This window comes from Vicugna pacos, chromosome 8 (genome assembly GCF_048564905.1).
Source record: "Vicugna pacos chromosome 8, VicPac4, whole genome shotgun sequence".
Lineage (NCBI taxonomy): Eukaryota > Metazoa > Chordata > Mammalia > Artiodactyla > Camelidae > Vicugna > Vicugna pacos.
The window spans coordinates 14,371,468-14,388,045 of record NC_132994.1 but is presented as its reverse complement, the minus strand read 5'-3'; the positions used below and the strand labels follow the sequence as shown (position 1 = coordinate 14,388,045).

The window sequence follows — 16,578 nt, the reverse complement described above, 5'->3', positions numbered from 1 at the left end:
ATTACACTGCCCTGTCTTCACATTTGCTGAAGCTTTCTTCACTTCATCTAGTCTGCTATTGATCCCCTCCATTGATTTTTTTCAGTTCAGTTATTGTAGTCTTCAATCCTGTGTTCTGTTTGGTACTTTTAAATATTTTCTCTCTTTGTTGAAATTCTCACTTTATTCATGAATTGCTTTCCTTACCTCAGTGATCATCTTTATGATCATTAGCTTAAACTTTTTATTAGGTAGATCTCCATTTCATTAAGATCTTTGACTTAGGTTTTATCTTGCTCTTTTGTTTGGAATATATTCCTTTGTTTCTTTGTTTTTCTTGATTTTCTGTGCATTAGATAAAACAGCCACCTCTCCTGGTCTTAGGAGTGGTGCTACGTGGGAGATAAATCTTTTTGTTCAACCCTGTCTGAGCTCTTGGTTGCCTCTCAAATCTCTGTGATTGTTCAAGCAGCTTTTTCTTTTATTTTTTAATAGCTCCCAGTTGTTGAGGGTGTACCATGACCTGTCAGTGTCTCTAAGGGGAGGATCTCCAATAGCAGCTAGGCTCAGGCTGATTGGAGGGTGGGCCCTCAGTTTGCAGCTTTTAAAGTATGGGAGATGGGCATTTCTGTCTGCTCCCTCTGTGCTGGGCCCTGGGGTGATAACCAGTTAAGAACTGTTTCTTTGTTTGCTACAGTCCCATTGCAACCATGAACACAAGCCCTCCTGAACACCAGAACCAGCTCTCAAGGGATGTGCCACAAAATCTGGGGAGCCAGATATGTGCACAAGCTCCTTTCCTGGAGACACCGTTGCCTTGGCACGGGGCAGAATGAGTGTGAAGATGGCACCCACTGGCCTCCATGGGCTCTGGAGTGTATCATAGTCTTCCCCTAGATGTATGTTGGGAGCCTGTCCCTCAGGCCACAGCTATGAATGTAAGCTAAGAGGCGCCTGTCACGGGAAGACTGGGTGTTTCGGTTGACTGCCTCTCCACTGTGCCCTGGGGGATAGAAGGTTAAGAACTCTTTCTCCATTTGCTTTGGTACCTTGGGATCTGTGAACATAAGCCCCACAGGCCACAGAGCTGGACAATCAAGTGTTGTCCCCTGGGTGGCAGCCATAAAAGCCAGAGCTCTGGAAATGTGCTCAGGTTCCTCTTTCGAAGACCTGGAGCAAGCCAGAGGAAGAACACAAGGATGACACTCACTGGCCCCTGTGGTCTTTGTAGTGTTTCAGTAGGTCCACAGATATGTGTTAAGTTACATTCCTGCCCCTTAGGTTGATGCTTTAAGATAAGCAAATATGTCTCTTTCACAGAAAGACTGGGTCTCTGTCAGGTCCCTCTGTCCTAGGCTCTGGGATGTAGCCCCAGTAAGTCTGTGGGAGCCCTTAAGAACTGCTTCTCAATTTGCTATCACCTCATGGGTCCCATAGATGCAAGCCCTCTTGGCTTTCAAAGCTGTACGTTTTGGGGAATAGTCTCTTGGGTGCAGTTAAAGTTGGGGTGCCAGATATGGGGTTTATACCCTTTGCTCCTTAGGGAGAAGCATGGAATGGGGGGTTTCTTCCCAATGGGTTGCCGTACCAAGGGTGGAGTTTATGGTGCGATTGTGTCTCAGACTCCTCTACTCATTTCAATGTCATTTTTTTCCTCATTTGCCCAATATATAGGAGTTACTCATCTAATTTTTAGGTTTCTTTCAGAGGAAATTTTCTTGTATGTAGCTATGGATTCAGAGTGTCTACGGGAAGAAAAGAGTTCAGGATGCTCCTAAGTTGCCATCTTGAACTGGCACTCAATACTTATGGTTGTCTCTCTAGGCAGGGGAAGCTCCCACATGCATGGATAAAAATAGAATCCAGACTCCAGTATGTTCTGAATAATGTGATAGTGTCAACATAAGGATATTCCAACTGACATATCTTCAGGAAGTTCCTAATATATACTTTCATTGATATAGAACATATAGTAGATTGTTTTGTTCAACATCTGTTTGTAACTTCTTTGTTCCTTCCTTGGCTGCAAAAGCTGGAAGGCTAATTATGTTTTCTAAACTTTTGTATTTAGGCTTTTGGATACAATTTAAATTCTGCCAATCAGATGCATTTGTAGGAGACCAAAATTCAGAACTGAGTTGAGTGGGGAAAGAAGAAGTGGTCCATGAACTATCCACATTGCTGCTGTGGGTCAACAGGTACTACATGACACTGAAGTCAGCAGTTCCTGCAGCCACGTTCAATGCCAGGATCACTGTGCTCGTCATACTCTGTGCTCTGGCAGGCTATGAACTTCTTCATTTCTTCGCCTGGGTGCCGTTGCTGTTAGGGACTACTGGCTTTCATTGCTTGATGTCCAGTGTCTTTAAGAACTATTCTTTTATATATTTTCTGTGGTTTCTTTTGGTGTGTGTATTGTTTCAGATTTGGTCATAAATCTATTCCCTCCATCTTAGCCAGAAGTCTTTTATTGATCTTTTGTTATATATGGTGTGTTGAGATTCACTGCTCACACCTAGAACACATATCTTGCTATCCTAGTAGGTATTGTAAGGCATAAATTAATGTGAGGTATGTATTGTATACCACATTTGCTTGCAAAAATATTTTCATGCTGGTTTGACATCCAAATAGAAACAGACAATTTGAATCAGATGAAAGCGGTCATTAGAAGACAACAGAGGGAAAGGCAAGCTGTGAGAATGATCAGCAGTTGGCAGGAGAAGATGGCAAAAATAAAATGATGAGAAAGGAGGAGGGCATATCATAAGGACCAGCAAGGTAGTGATCTAGGAGGAGGAATGGAAATAAAGATGAAGAGGGAAGAGATTATACCTGATAAATATACCTTTTTCTTTTTCCTATAGAGAGGAGGTAAGGCTATTCTCTCTCTTTTTAAATTTTTCTGTGTCCCTGTACTACTTACTTTGGTACACTCCTTTCCTACGTGCATCTACAGGCATGTAGCCCTAAATAGAGGATAATGATCAATGAGGACAGTCATTCATTCCTTCAACAAGTAATTTTCATTTATCATCTATTCTAACCCAGGTATTGGGTTACAGCAAAAGATGAAAGTTAGCAAGGCAGAAACAGTTCTTTGTCCTAAGAATGGTGGCCCAGCAAAGGGGACAGAGTAGGCCATAAGAACAGTTTGTTCTTAAAATGAGAGTAAACAGGGCACTGAGTAGCCATTGGATGTCACCTACCCAGAGCTGGGGTGGGGGTACCCAAGGAAAGCATATCTGAGCTGATGTTTGAAGGATGAAGAATTGGCCAAATAAAGGAGGAGAAAGAGGAAGGAAAGGGTGTTCCAGGCAGAGGCAGCAACAAATCTAGCATTAACAGAGTGGTTTTGCAGAGTGGTAAAGCTCAGTATATCTGGTGTATGGACTGTAGGGGGTAAGGAAACTTAATGGGAGGCTTGAGAAATTTGGGGGTGGATTTGACACTTTCCAGGGATTGATGTAAGTGGTAGCTAAGACTGAAGAATTGCCTAGAATTTCCTGGTCACGTATTTCCTGGATATAGAAACCCGTCTGCAGAAGCAGCACAGGGTGAGAGTTGAGATTTCTTCCTGGACTGGTTTTCTGGGGTAAGTCCTTCTCCTCATCTTACAGGCAGGAACACACCTACTACACGACAAAATGGGAATTCTCAGAGACTCTGTATATTCTGACAAATTACAGAAAGTCAAGAACATGATTCTGTCTGTTCCAAATAGTTGGATATGTTGCTTGTGACTTCTGCACATCAAGAAATGAAGATCAGATAGTATGAAACAAGGGGAAGGTGGCTATATCTTGGCCATCTTATCTTCAGTAGAATATTTGGTTTTCTTCATTGAGAACCAGGACAAGTGAGCTTCAAGGCAGGGCAGTTGAATGTCCTGAGCACTTGTCCCTTGACCTGTAGATATAACGTGAGGATAAATTATCAGCCAAGATGTAACAGGTAAGGATGTATCCTAGTGCCTCGCATTTTGGCATTTTTAAATGGAAACCAAACAGTCTGCTAATTGTCCAAATAGACAGAATTCAAGGAACAGGCTAAATTACCTTCTTTGATCACTTGAGCTGTTATAAATCACTGATTAAATATTTGTAGTACTTTTTGTTATTTACAGAAGGCTGATAACTTTTAATTTGCGTAATATCTCATAATAGTTCATTAAAAAATGATGCACGATATAGAAAGCAATAGATCATTTAAATTACTTAAGAAGTAAAGCCATTCACCTTCCCCAGCCTTGTGTTTTATGAGAGTAATTTTGATTGTAAAGTAGCATTTTCTTTATGAGAATTTGTATATGCATTTTCATATATGTTTTCCAAAGATAAGGTGAGGGGAAGGAAAAGATAATCCTAAATCCTTCATCCCTTGGTGGCCAGTTCTCCTAGGCCACATAGAGGCCATATTAGTGTCATGGGCTTTAGCATCTGTCTGGGCTCAAATTCCAGCCCTACAGCTCAAGCTGTACAAACTTGAACTGGTTATCAAAACTCTCTGAGCCTCTGAGCATCAGTTTGCTCACCTGTGACATCTCAGTAATACTTTTATTGGAGGATTGCATTGAGAATTCATTTAGCTCATTCATGCTTGAACTAGGCACATGTTAACGGCTATTACTATTAGCTCTAAAAAAAGTGGGACTAAGTGTTTTGGTTCCCTCTGGGATTTTTATGAAAACTATGAATGTTTCCTCAGGAAAAAATATACATGGGACATTTCGCATATATTTTCAAGAGTCTACCAACCCCTTGAGGCTCTTTCATAATTAAGAGCAGATGAGAGGGGATGAGATCCTGTGTCCAAGGGGAGGGGTTGGCTAGATAAGCACAAGGACAGTTGATACGTCTGAACAATTGGTAAATTTGCTCATGGGAGGATTTGGAATTCTCTTCTGTGTGCATCTATTTTCTCACTGAAGGAAGAAGCAAAGCCATTAGTTGAGAATGAGGAGGGCAGGGAAGGTTGGAGGCCTACGGTGAGAAGAGTGAATGGAATAATTGTCTGGGAGAGCAAGGAAATGAATAGCGTAGGGGAAATACAACAGGACTGCCAGGCAGCACTGGGCCCCCCCTGAGGTTTGTGATCACAGATTCACAGTGAGATGGGATAACTGATGAGCACAAATGCAGAGTGGAAGGATCGTGGTGTGTAATCTGGAGAACCGTGGGCCACGTGCTGGCATGCAGACCCGCTGATCCTGGGAAGGGGTGGGAGCTCCATCATGGGAGGTTCATGAGTGCTCTCCCTTCCTCCACCTCCCCACTCCTCTCTTCCCTGTCAGGAGCTGGAGGAATCAGAATCTCGGTCTTCCATTGCCTTGGGGGGCGGTTGTACCCTTCTGTGATGGGCAGGGAGGGAATCTGTGCTCTAGAATAGATGCTCTTTCCTCTTTCCACCTACTGCTGTCTCAGGTAGCTATATTACTTGTGCTAACTTCATCTTAGGTAACTGCATATCTGGCAATGGAGTGTTCTGTTGGATTATCAAAGTGTCCTTTGATAAGCAAGTTATCTATGCATTTAATACACCATTTTCTAAGGAAAAAGTACTTTGTGCATAAAAAAGCATGTTCATACTGAATTGCCATGACTTAAAGGGGGAAATATATGTCTTATTTCACTTGCCTTAAAGGGTAGGAAAATACAAATGAAGGTAAGGGTGTAACTTTCCTTGCTCTTTTTGGAAAAGTGTATACGTACTTGCATCCACTGGTAGCATTTTATTTTCTCCTTCAATTTGTTTCTGCCAAGGACTTGAGAATAGGAGTTGCTGGCAGTTTTCTTCCCATTACTGCCAGAACGTGCACTGTGATGAAACATGACCCAGGGAAGTCACAGATCACGCGGAGCGCCAGCAGTTTCTGCCACTCCCACCTCCATAGGATCTGGGTTTCTCCTTTCAAGATCGGGTTCCAGGATTAGTGCTCTTTCCCTTCCTCCTTATATACAGCCCTTTGTTTCTCAAGCAAAAGCCTACTTTACCAGCCAGTGTTGAGGTCCAGGCACACCCCACTCAGGCAGGAAAGGAAGAGCGCTTTCCTCTCTGCTCCTCACTGTGGACAGGCAGTGTGAGATATCAGTGGGCAAAGATAGGCCTTCAAAGTCAGCTAGACATGAGCTGAAGTACTGACTTATTGCAAGTTGCAATAATTCTTCTTAGTCTTACATACAATTCCTCTTCATCCTCATCTTCTCCCTCATCTCCCTTGTCTCCCTCCTCTTCCTCCTCCTCTTCCTTTTCCTCTTTCTCCTGCACCTCTTCCTTCTTTTCCAGGGTGTAAACCTATGACAATAGCATCAAAATCAAACTGGCTTCAACCATAAAAATTTTATGGGTTTGTGAAATCGGAAGTCAAAGGTAGGATGGCTTCTGGTGACCTAATCCCATGGCCCTTGCTCCCTATATTTGTGTTTCTTTAGCTCTTCTCTCTCTAGTGGACTGACTTAATTCCCAGATTCTGGCCCTTGTATCTTTTAGGAAGACCCAGAATGTCTTCCAGAAGGTGAGGAGGAACTTTAGCAGAAGCCCCAGGAAGCCTCTCCCTGGTCACAGTGGGTCATGTGACAGTTTCCCACCCTCTGGAAAGGAGGATGGGATTGCTTTTAGACAGCTAAGACCCACTGGAGGAACTGGGGGTGGGTTCATCCTTCTCAGAGACTGTTATAGGGGAAGAAAAAAGTCCATAGAAAGATATTGAGATTTTGTTAGGAAGAAAGAAGGAAGGAATGGATGCAAGGCAAACAACCAACATTCCAGTCTCCCCGGAGCTGGTGAACTGCTCTCCCTGAGCACTTCTGCTTACTGAACAAGTAAGCTCCCTTCTCCGTTTGGTTCTGGGTTAAAACTGTTCAGCCAACTGGCCCCAGAGGTCTCTTATATCTCCTAAAGGTGTCTTCCTGAAGTAGACTTTCTGGGCACACAGCCTATATGAGAGTCTTAGAGACTGTGCCTTCTCCATGTGTCACTCAGTCTTTCCTGGTGCTTTTGGTGGCCTGGCTTTTCTGGACAAGATTTGTATTTTTCTTTCATTCATTCATCTTCTCCTTGGCACTCTCACCATCTGAGGCTTCTAGGCTCCCATTCAAGATTCCTGTACTGTGCCCAGGGGGTCACCCCTCCCAGGAACTCATCTTCTGGTCCTTTCTTGTTACTGACTCTGGCATAAACTTCAAAAAATTTAAAACCCACCTGTGTTTGATTACCCCCCAACCCTTATATCCAGTCCTTTCCCACTCCCGTTTCATGTTTGTTGCTATCATTCAGGGGCATTAACTGAGTAGAGACCATGTGAGGGCAGAAACAGCAGCCCGGGTGCGTTCAGCTCCGACCGCTGCTGGACAGAGCCACAGCTACCATTCTTTTAATGTGACAAAAAGGACTCCCCTGGAGGGGAGCCTACCCAGCCTACAGGTTGGAAGATGAGGTTCCACAGTACCCCATCTACAACATGAAGACCAGTTCTGCTTGCTCTGTTTTGGGGAGTTGCTGCCACTGGGGAAAGGGAGAGAGTTATGTCCCTAGAATCACATCCTCACCAGTGAATAATTTCAGAGAATTTTAAAGCATAGTCCCAGTTTTTCAAAACCACAAATTAAAAACTGATTTACTGCAAGGTTGTTTTGCACTCCTGACAAGGACTATACATCATAATCTGTCAAACTCTTTCCCTCTTAGAGGGAGCATGTGTTATTGTGAATGAAGAGGGCAAAGCAGGCTCCTTTCCTCTATTCTCTTCTGGAGGCAATGTATTTTGTGTCCCTTGGGAAGAAAAATGGCAAAACTGGGCAATTATAAATGCAAACTTTAAGACCTTTTACGTGTGTTCATGCACTTGTGAAAGGGTCAAGGATCGAAGTGACATTAGTATTACTATATTAGCCAACTTTAACAGAGAACATATTATGTGCCAGATATTTAAAGTAATAACTTATTTAGTCTTCACAGACTGCCACGAGGATAAGTGGTATTGTTATTATTTATGTATGGAAGCTCTAGGACCCAAGATGAAGTAATTGGTTCAAGTTAACCCACTTGGTAAACAGCAGAGTTGTTTACCAGAGCAAATCTGGCACATTGTCTCCAAAGCTCTTGTTCTGTAAAGACTCACGCTTTACTTGGAAGTCTCCCCCTCCACCCCACCGCCCTGCCTCACCCTTTTAACAGCACATCCCTTGCATGATAGTACATTGTGTTACTTCTCTTACCTTTAGGATGATTCCTTTGTTGTCTCCTTTCTTGGCTCCTTTTATGATTTGTGTGTCCTTTTCCTGTGGAGGGAAGTTTATGCCATCAAGGAAAGGTCTGATGAGTGTCTGGGCCCGAGGGAGGAACTGGGCAGAGTCAAAGAAAGGAATCAGACTGGATGAATTCAGTGAGCAACGCATTGATTCCAGGGCAGCCGGAAGATCCCAAGGGCTTAGAAGAGAGTGGTCCAGAATATTGACAGCTAGAAATTCATACACAGTGGGCTTAGTAAGAAGTCAGACTCAGGGGATGGGGCCACAGACCTTCTGTTTCTCACTTTGGCTTGTCCACCACCTGATTCACTCTCTTTAATCAAAGTTCTAGTGAGCAGATCGTCTATATGCCTTTCCCAGCATTGCTCTTTTGACACGTCTTTATTTTGTGTCTGTCAATCCTGTGCTGGCTTTCGATCTTAAAGGGCTCCTGGACCTTCCTGGGTGAAATACAAAATAAATCTTAGTGCAGAAGCTGCTTCTTCATTTTTTTTTATGCATCAAGAATTTATTGAATATGTACTATATTTCTGATATTGCCTTAGGTTCAAGAAGTTATTTAAATGATAAAGAGAGCTTTAGCCCCTCTAGAGAGGAGGCAGAAAAGGGGAAAAGGCGACATTTTAATTCTACAAATGTTTGTACATGAGCAAACGCTGGTTCACCTCAGGTGGTAACGTTTGTCTTGACCTCACATCCAAAGCAGATGATAAAGTTTATTTCAACCTTAATTCTAGACCATTTCTTTTCATTAGAAGATTTAGTCTTAGTCAATTGTCTATAGATTCAAAAGTCCTTGGATCAGGCACGTGTCTTCACCGCTGTATCCCAGCGCCCATCACAGAGCCTGAGATGCAGCAGGAGCAGCAGCGAGCATTTATTGAAAAGGATCACTTCTCAGAAACCGCTTTGTAATATTGGTATGCTCTGTGTATGGATTTCTTCTGCCCTTTCTCCCAACTTGACTCTCAGCTCTTTCAAACTTTGTAAAGTTTTTGTTTGCAAGAAGGACCCAGGAAATAAAGAGATTCCTAGGGAACTAAAAAAAACTCTCTGGAGGAGAGAGAGGTTGACCAAGATGCTGACACAGGAGGCTCCTGAATGCCTCTCCTCCCACAGACGCACTGACAGCTTTACATCTGTAGCCACACACAGAGCAATTACCTCTGAGAGAAATCCAGAAACTAGCTGAGTGACTCCTACACAATGGAAAAATGAGAAAATACCCACATTGAAAAGAGTAGGAAAGGCTGGAACACACTCTTGCCATAAACGTTGGCACAGCACCGTACAAGCTGTGGGATGAGGGTAGGGGAGCTCCCAACTCCCTGCTCCTCCCTGAGGAGTGGAGGGTTTGGAACCCACACTTAGCATCCTGACTTTTAAGATTCCCAACTGAGGGCCAGGCCCCCAAAACATCCAGCTCTGAAAGCCAGAGTCTTGTGTCCTTGAGACTAGCAAGACTATAGCAAATCAGGAGCAGCTGCTTCCAAGGGCACAAGCACTCATTCTGTCTGTTCCCCGGGGCTCACCATCTCCCACCATCCAACAAAACAAAAGAAAACAAAAAACAAAAACCCCAAACACCCCCAAAACCCCCAAACAAAAAAGAAACAACAGCCCCTCGCCACATACACACAAAAATAATTCAAAAATGGGCAAGGATATGGGGAAAAGGAAACCCTTGTACGATGTTGGTGGGAATTTTTTTCCACCATGGAAAGTAGTATGGATGTTCTTTAAGAAATTATAAACAGGTATACCATATGATCCAGCAATTCATTCTGGGTATATATCCAAAAAAAACCCCAAACTGTTATGTCCAGGAGACATCTGTACTGCCATGTTTATTGTAGCATTAATCACAATAGCCAAGATGTGGATGATCTAATTTTCCATTAATGAATGAGTAGTTCAATAAAATGTGACACACACACAGAGATATTATTCAACCCTCAAAAGGGGGAAATCCTGTCATTTTTAACAGCATAGATGAAACTGGAGCACATTATGCTAAATGAAATAAGCCAGACAGAGAAAGACAAATACTACATGGTATTACTTATATGTAGAATCTTTAAAAAAAAATCAAACTCATGGAAACAAAGTAGAAAATTGGTTGCCACAGGATGGGGGCTGGAGTGAATAGGGAGAGGTTGGTAACAGGGTGCAAACTTTTAGTCTTAAGATGTGTAATATCTGAGGACCTACTGTGTAAAATGTGACCATAATTGATAACTGTATTGCATAAAATTGAAATTTGCTAAGAGAGTAATGCTTCAATGTTCTCACCAAAAAGAAAAATAAAAGAAAGAAAAAGTGTAAGTATGTGAAGTGACAGATGTATTAATTAGCTGCATGGAAGGAATCTTTTCACAATGTATATGTATATCAAGTCATCACATTTATATTTTAGATATCTTACAATTTCATTTCTCTATTATACCTCGGTAAGGCTGGGGAAAAAAACGTCCCGGAGCCTTTTCCTAGATTGATGGGTAGTGGGAGAGTGAAAACACGGGAGCAAATTCTGTGTGAAACTTGTGCTTGGAAGTGGAATAAAACTGAGTTAAACTTTCATCACTGCATGTGAGGGGATGTTCAGTTTGTCTAATGAACTCTTCTATTTTCTCATTTTCCTGTTGTCTTCAGCTGTAGGAGATCTGTGGCAGGAGAACACATGGGAACAAAGATTTCAGAGCTGGGCATGAGTGGATCGTGATGGAAAACACTGCCTGGCATCTTCACAGCTGTCACAAGTGTGTGAGAAGAGGGGCGAGGAAGAGGTGAGAGGTGGGGACAGGCTGTGGGCGGAGTTAGCTGTTTGCTCCTGTGTTTGTATACGTGGGTGAAAACATACAATGACACAGCATACTGATTTAAATTTGTTTTAGCACCAGAGATAACAGTCTCAGAAGAAAGATGATCAGCTTTCCTGTTTATTAAAAATCAGGCAAGCAGTGATTGAAAACGTTTAACTAAGACTCTTGGGGGGAAATGATGCTGAACCGTCTTTGCCCACGGGGCCGTGTGCGGGTTCCGGTACTCCATCTGCATGAGGGACACCCCTCTCTTCTCTGCCTTCTGCCCCACTGGCCTGCGGCCATTATCCATTCTCAAGGTTAAGCTTGACAGGGCTGTTGCCATATGGAAGTCTGAGAGTGTGAGAATCTTCCCTTTTTAGTTCTAATTCTTTTTTTTTTTTCTCTTTCTTTCAACCATGTGAAAGTAATTCTTTTTGGTCCTAATTCTGAATAATACAGGCGACCCAACCTGGATTTTCACCCATAAAACCAATGCGATTCTCATGCTTTCATTCTTTTCTCCTTATTGAGCCTCTGTTTCCTCATCTGTAAAATGGAGAAACTAGATTTCAGAGTTCCCTTCCAGCTCCACTCTCCTGTGGCATCTGTGATCTGCCTCTGCTGGGTAGAGGACCAAAGGAGATCACTAATGGAGCATCTCATTTGAAGTAGCAAATGAATTTTTGCAAATGCGTGTGCGCAGAAAATTGTATTTTAGGCATGCCAAAAATTGTTTTTAAAGGACATTTTTAGTGACTTGCTTTGGAAAGTTCTTTTCTCCAACTTCACCTAATTTGAGGTGTTTTGATAGCTGGACTTAAAAACACCACTTATCTGTTGTTTTCTGTCTATAAAGTACATACTTGTTTTACCATGTGCTTGTTAAATGATAAAAGCATCGATAAAAATCCTCTACCTCCATGGTGGTGTGGAAGTCATCTGCAGAGAGTTAAATATCCAGCACTGGCCTCTGGGAGAGGGCCTGATGTAACAGTTGTGTATGTAGATTAAACAAAGGACGAAAAACAAGTTCTTAAGGACAATATTTTAACTGAGTACAAGGAGCAGCAAATATATCAAGCGATACACTGAGTGAATTTTTATTCAGTGGACTAGAGAAGGCACCATCTCCTGTAGTAAATTAAAGAAGACAGTTCGAAGGACATTAGAATTTATGGGCTACAAGCAGAAAGGAAAATGCTTCATCAGTCTGGGGAGAAGACCTGGGCATCTGATGACATCTGGACGATGTGAAGATAGTTGTGGGCTTAACTCATTCTGAAGAAGATTCCGTTTTCTTTATTGTGGTAGGCAGAATGACGGCTCCATACCTAATTCCAGGAACCTGTGAATATGTGACCCTACATGGCAAAAGGGACTTTTGCAGATGTGATTAAGGTTAAGGACCTATCACATGTAAAGATGCTCAACATCGCTAATTATTACAGAAATGCAAATTAAAACTACAGTGAGGTACCACCTCACATTGGTCAGAATGGCCATCATCAAGAAATCTACAAATAATAGATGCTGGAGAGGATGTGGAGAAAAGGGAACCCTCCTGCACTGTTGGTGAGAGTGTAAATGGGTGCAGCCACTATGGAGAACAACATGGAAGTTCCTTGAAAAAAACTAAAAATAAACTTACCATATGATCCAGCAGTCCTACTCCTGGACATATATCCAGAAAAGATGAAAGCTGTAATTCAAAAAGATACATGCACCCCAGTGTTCATAGCAGCACTATTTACAATAGCCAAGACATGGAAGCAACTAAATGTCCATCAACAGATTAATGGATAAAGATGTGGTGTATATATACACAAAGGAATATTACTCTGCCATAAAAAGAATGGGATAATGCCATTTGCAGCAAGATGGATAGACCTAGAGATTATTATACTAAGTGAAGTAAGTCAGAGAAAGACAAATATCATATGATATCACCTATATGTAGAATCTAAACAAATGATACAAATGAACTTTTTTACAAAACAGAAATAGACTCACAGACATAGAAAACAAACTTATGGTTACCAAAGGAGACAGAGGGAGGAGAGATAAATTAGGGATTTGGGATTAACAGATACAAACTACTATATATAAAATAGATAAACAGCAAGGTTCTACTATATAGCACAAGGAACTATATTCAATACTTTATAATAACCTATAATGGAAAATAATCTGGAAAAGAAAAAAATATATATATATATAATTGAATCACTATTCTGTATACCTGCAACATTGTAAATCAACTATACTTCAATAAAAAAAAAAAAGGTTAAGGACCTAGAAATGGGGAGGTGGGCCCAGTCTAATCCATGAGTCCTTAAAATCAGAGACCCTTTCCTAGAGGTGCGATCACAGAAAATGTCAGAGAGATGGGATGTTACTGACTTTGAAAATGGAAAAAGGGGCTGTGAGCCAAAGAGTGCTGACAGCCTCAAGAAGCTGGAAGAGTCAACAAAACTTATTCTCTGGAGGCTCCAGAAAGGAAGGCAGCCCTGCTGACACTTTGATTTCAGTTGACGAGACCTGTCCTGGACTTCTGACCTCGAGAACTGTCAGGTAATAAAGATATGCTGTTTTAAGCAACTAAATTGGTGGTAATTTGTTACAGCAGGAGTAGAACACTAATGCACTTACTCAAATTCATATCCACATAAATAAAACCCCTGACATTTCAATGTCAAACGGCTTTACAAAACAGAATCAAGATTTTATCTGCCAAATCCCTTATGTTATGTTCCATCAAGGACGTGTTTATGTCTTACAATGCTCAAACCAGATCACAAAAAAATTGGTGCTTCTTTGATTTTTCTGACCGCCTGTGGCCTTTCCTTGGCTCATATAGGCTGACTTCGTGTTTTTCCTGCCCCTTCCTTGGTAGACAGCAAGCTCCCTTTTGGGGACGGTTACCCTCAGTCTTTCATCACTAACCTGTCCTAAAATCCCTTTACTTTTGTACCTTGCCATTTGAATTGTTTTTGAGAAGTGTTTCAATGTTTTCACGGAGCATACAATATTCTCACCTTTTCCTTGAGAATTCCTCCTTTAGCTTATCGTGCTTATTATTTTAAAAATATATTTTGAGTGACTTATAATTTGTTGGGTTTTTGTTTTTGCTCCTTATATTCAGATGCTGTTGGCCTTGAATATTGAGACAAGGTGTACTGTCTCATTTGAACACATTTTGTGTGATTGGATGTGCAAAGAACTCCTCATTGTAGGCATCTAGACAAATATTTTCTACAGGTTCCTTCTGGGTCTCTCACTTCAGAAAGACTGGGCGACCTGTTTGTATATCTAAAGGCTTTCCCTTTAGCCTCTTTCATCCAAAGGCAAGAGTAGAGCCAAACTAAGTAGCCTAGAGTAGAACCAACCAAGGGCCTCACCTTTGCCCTGCTTAGCCCAAAGGCGAGAGGCATCCCAAAGCAATGGGTTCGTGCATCACCAGGTTATCTCTCTTGGTGTAAAAAAGTAAAGACAGTAAACTGTCCCAACCCACCTTCCCATATCAGTTGAGTACTAAGAGCATGGAAAACATCTAAAGGCCTTAGAATTCCATCTCTGTAATACACCCAGACCACCCACTTCCCTTCTAGCTGTTTTATTTGATCTGAATGTTTGTGTCCCTCCAAAATTCGTATGTTGAACTGTCAACACTCAATGTGATGGCATTAGGAGATGGAGGCTTTGGGAGGTGATTAGTTCATGAGGATGGAGCCCTTATGAATGGGATTAGTGCCCTTATAAAAGAAATCCCACAAAGCTCCCTAGCCCCTTCTGTTTTGTGAGAACACAGCAAGAATTCTGCAACCTGGAAGAGGGCCCTCACCAGAACCATGCTGCCACCCAGACCTGGGACTTCCAGCCTCCAGAACTATGAGAAGTAAATTTCAGTCCATAGACTTCCTAGAACTTCACCACCCAGGAGCTTTCCTGTCTCTGTCTTACAACAGTCTGAGGCTCCCAGCATCCCAGTGCACTTTTCTACAAGAAGAATATGACTGCCTCTCACCCACTCCATCATCATGGTCCATGGAACAATCACCCTGGTTGGGAGAATCACACCTAATAAGCATGGCCACCTGCGGCTTTCATCAGGTGCTGTGACTTGGAATAACTCCTAGACAAGGTGCTTTGGTGACGCAGAACACATCTGGTCCACTGATTCACATGTCCCACTCCCACTCCTCCTCTTCATACCTTGTTCTACGGTTTAGTTTCTTGCCCATCAACTGGTATATCATTTTTTTGCTCTGTTACCTTGCTGTAATTTTTATCACCTTTTTCAGGATACAAGTCCAGGTTTTCTCTTTAGGAATTTGTTACCACAATTAAGAGGCATCCTGGACTATGTTCTACTTTGGACTCTAGGTATCAACAGACTAGGCCCATTTCTTATCTTGTCCTTAATACCATCAGGAACTATCAGGAGCAGGAGACATTGGATTCCACTGTTTCTTCTAGCAATAGCTCCTCCATTCTACAGGTTGTGACCCTATTTACATCTTAAAATGATCATTCTGGCTACTATGTGATGAATGGAAGTCATAAAACAGCAGGAGACAAAGTTGCATGGCCACGGTCCAGGGGAGAGATGGTTGTGGTTTGAACTAAAATGGAAGAAGGAGAGTTTATGAAAAGTGATCAGATTTGGCTTGAATTGTGAAGTTAGAGTCAGTAGTATTTGCTGTGGATGGGATGTGGAGGATGACAGGAATAGAGAAATTAAGAATAAGTCAAAGCATTTTAGTCTGACTATTTGATTAAATGTTGATGCCATTTACTGAGCCAATGAATACTTGGGGAGGAACAAGTTTGAGGAGAGAGAATAGGAAAGAGTCATCTCAGTTGAGCTCTTGGTAGCATTTGACACACGTGGGTATTCCTTTCCTAAAGCCTTTTCTTCACTTGCCTTTGGGAAACATCTTCTTGTGGCTTTTCCGTGCTTTACTCACCACTCATTCTGTTTCTTTTCTAGATCCTCCTCCTCCTCCTCTTCCCAGTCCACAAAGATTGTAGTAATGTAAGGCTAGTCCTCATTTTTTTCATCATTTTCTGGATATATGCCCAGGAGTGGGATTGCTGGATCATATGGTAGCTCTATTTTTGGTTCAAAATGACTTTCTTGAGTCTGCAAAAGTTTGTGTTATCTCCTTTTGCCAATGTCACTTTTAAGAAAGCATTCTTTGATGTAACATCTATTTCTCCTGGGTGTGAAACAATTTCTTTGCTTCTTAACAATTGCCTTGGTTAAAACACCCCACTGCTTTAGATCTCTGTGAGAGACATTTCCTGCTTTTCTGTTACATCAGAGCATTGGATACATACTCAGAAACTGAAAGGGTAAATTAGACTGTACAACTCATAATGAACGGAGGTGCGACAACACCATCAGTACTAGCCTAGGAAACAATGGAAACTTATCGGATGTATTCACAAAGTATGATTACGCAACAAGTTCTCGTATTTCGTTTTCTTGAAAGAAGAGTCATAGGGATTTCAGGAGGTGAACCATGTTCTTGATATTGGCCAAA

At 41.9% G+C, this 16,578-nt stretch overlaps 1 protein-coding gene across 2 annotated transcripts in view; it reads left to right on the top strand.

The window, feature by feature from the left end:
* Nucleotides 1-16,578, top strand: part of UBE3D (ubiquitin protein ligase E3D) — a 605,228-nt gene that overhangs the window by 255,930 nt on the left and 332,720 nt on the right. For both annotated transcript variants that reach the window (XR_012074809.1, XR_012074808.1), the window contains exon 10: nt 10,881-11,014. The gene's annotated coding sequence lies outside the window, so the exon portion shown is untranslated. The remainder of the gene's footprint in view (nt 1-10,880; nt 11,015-16,578) is intronic.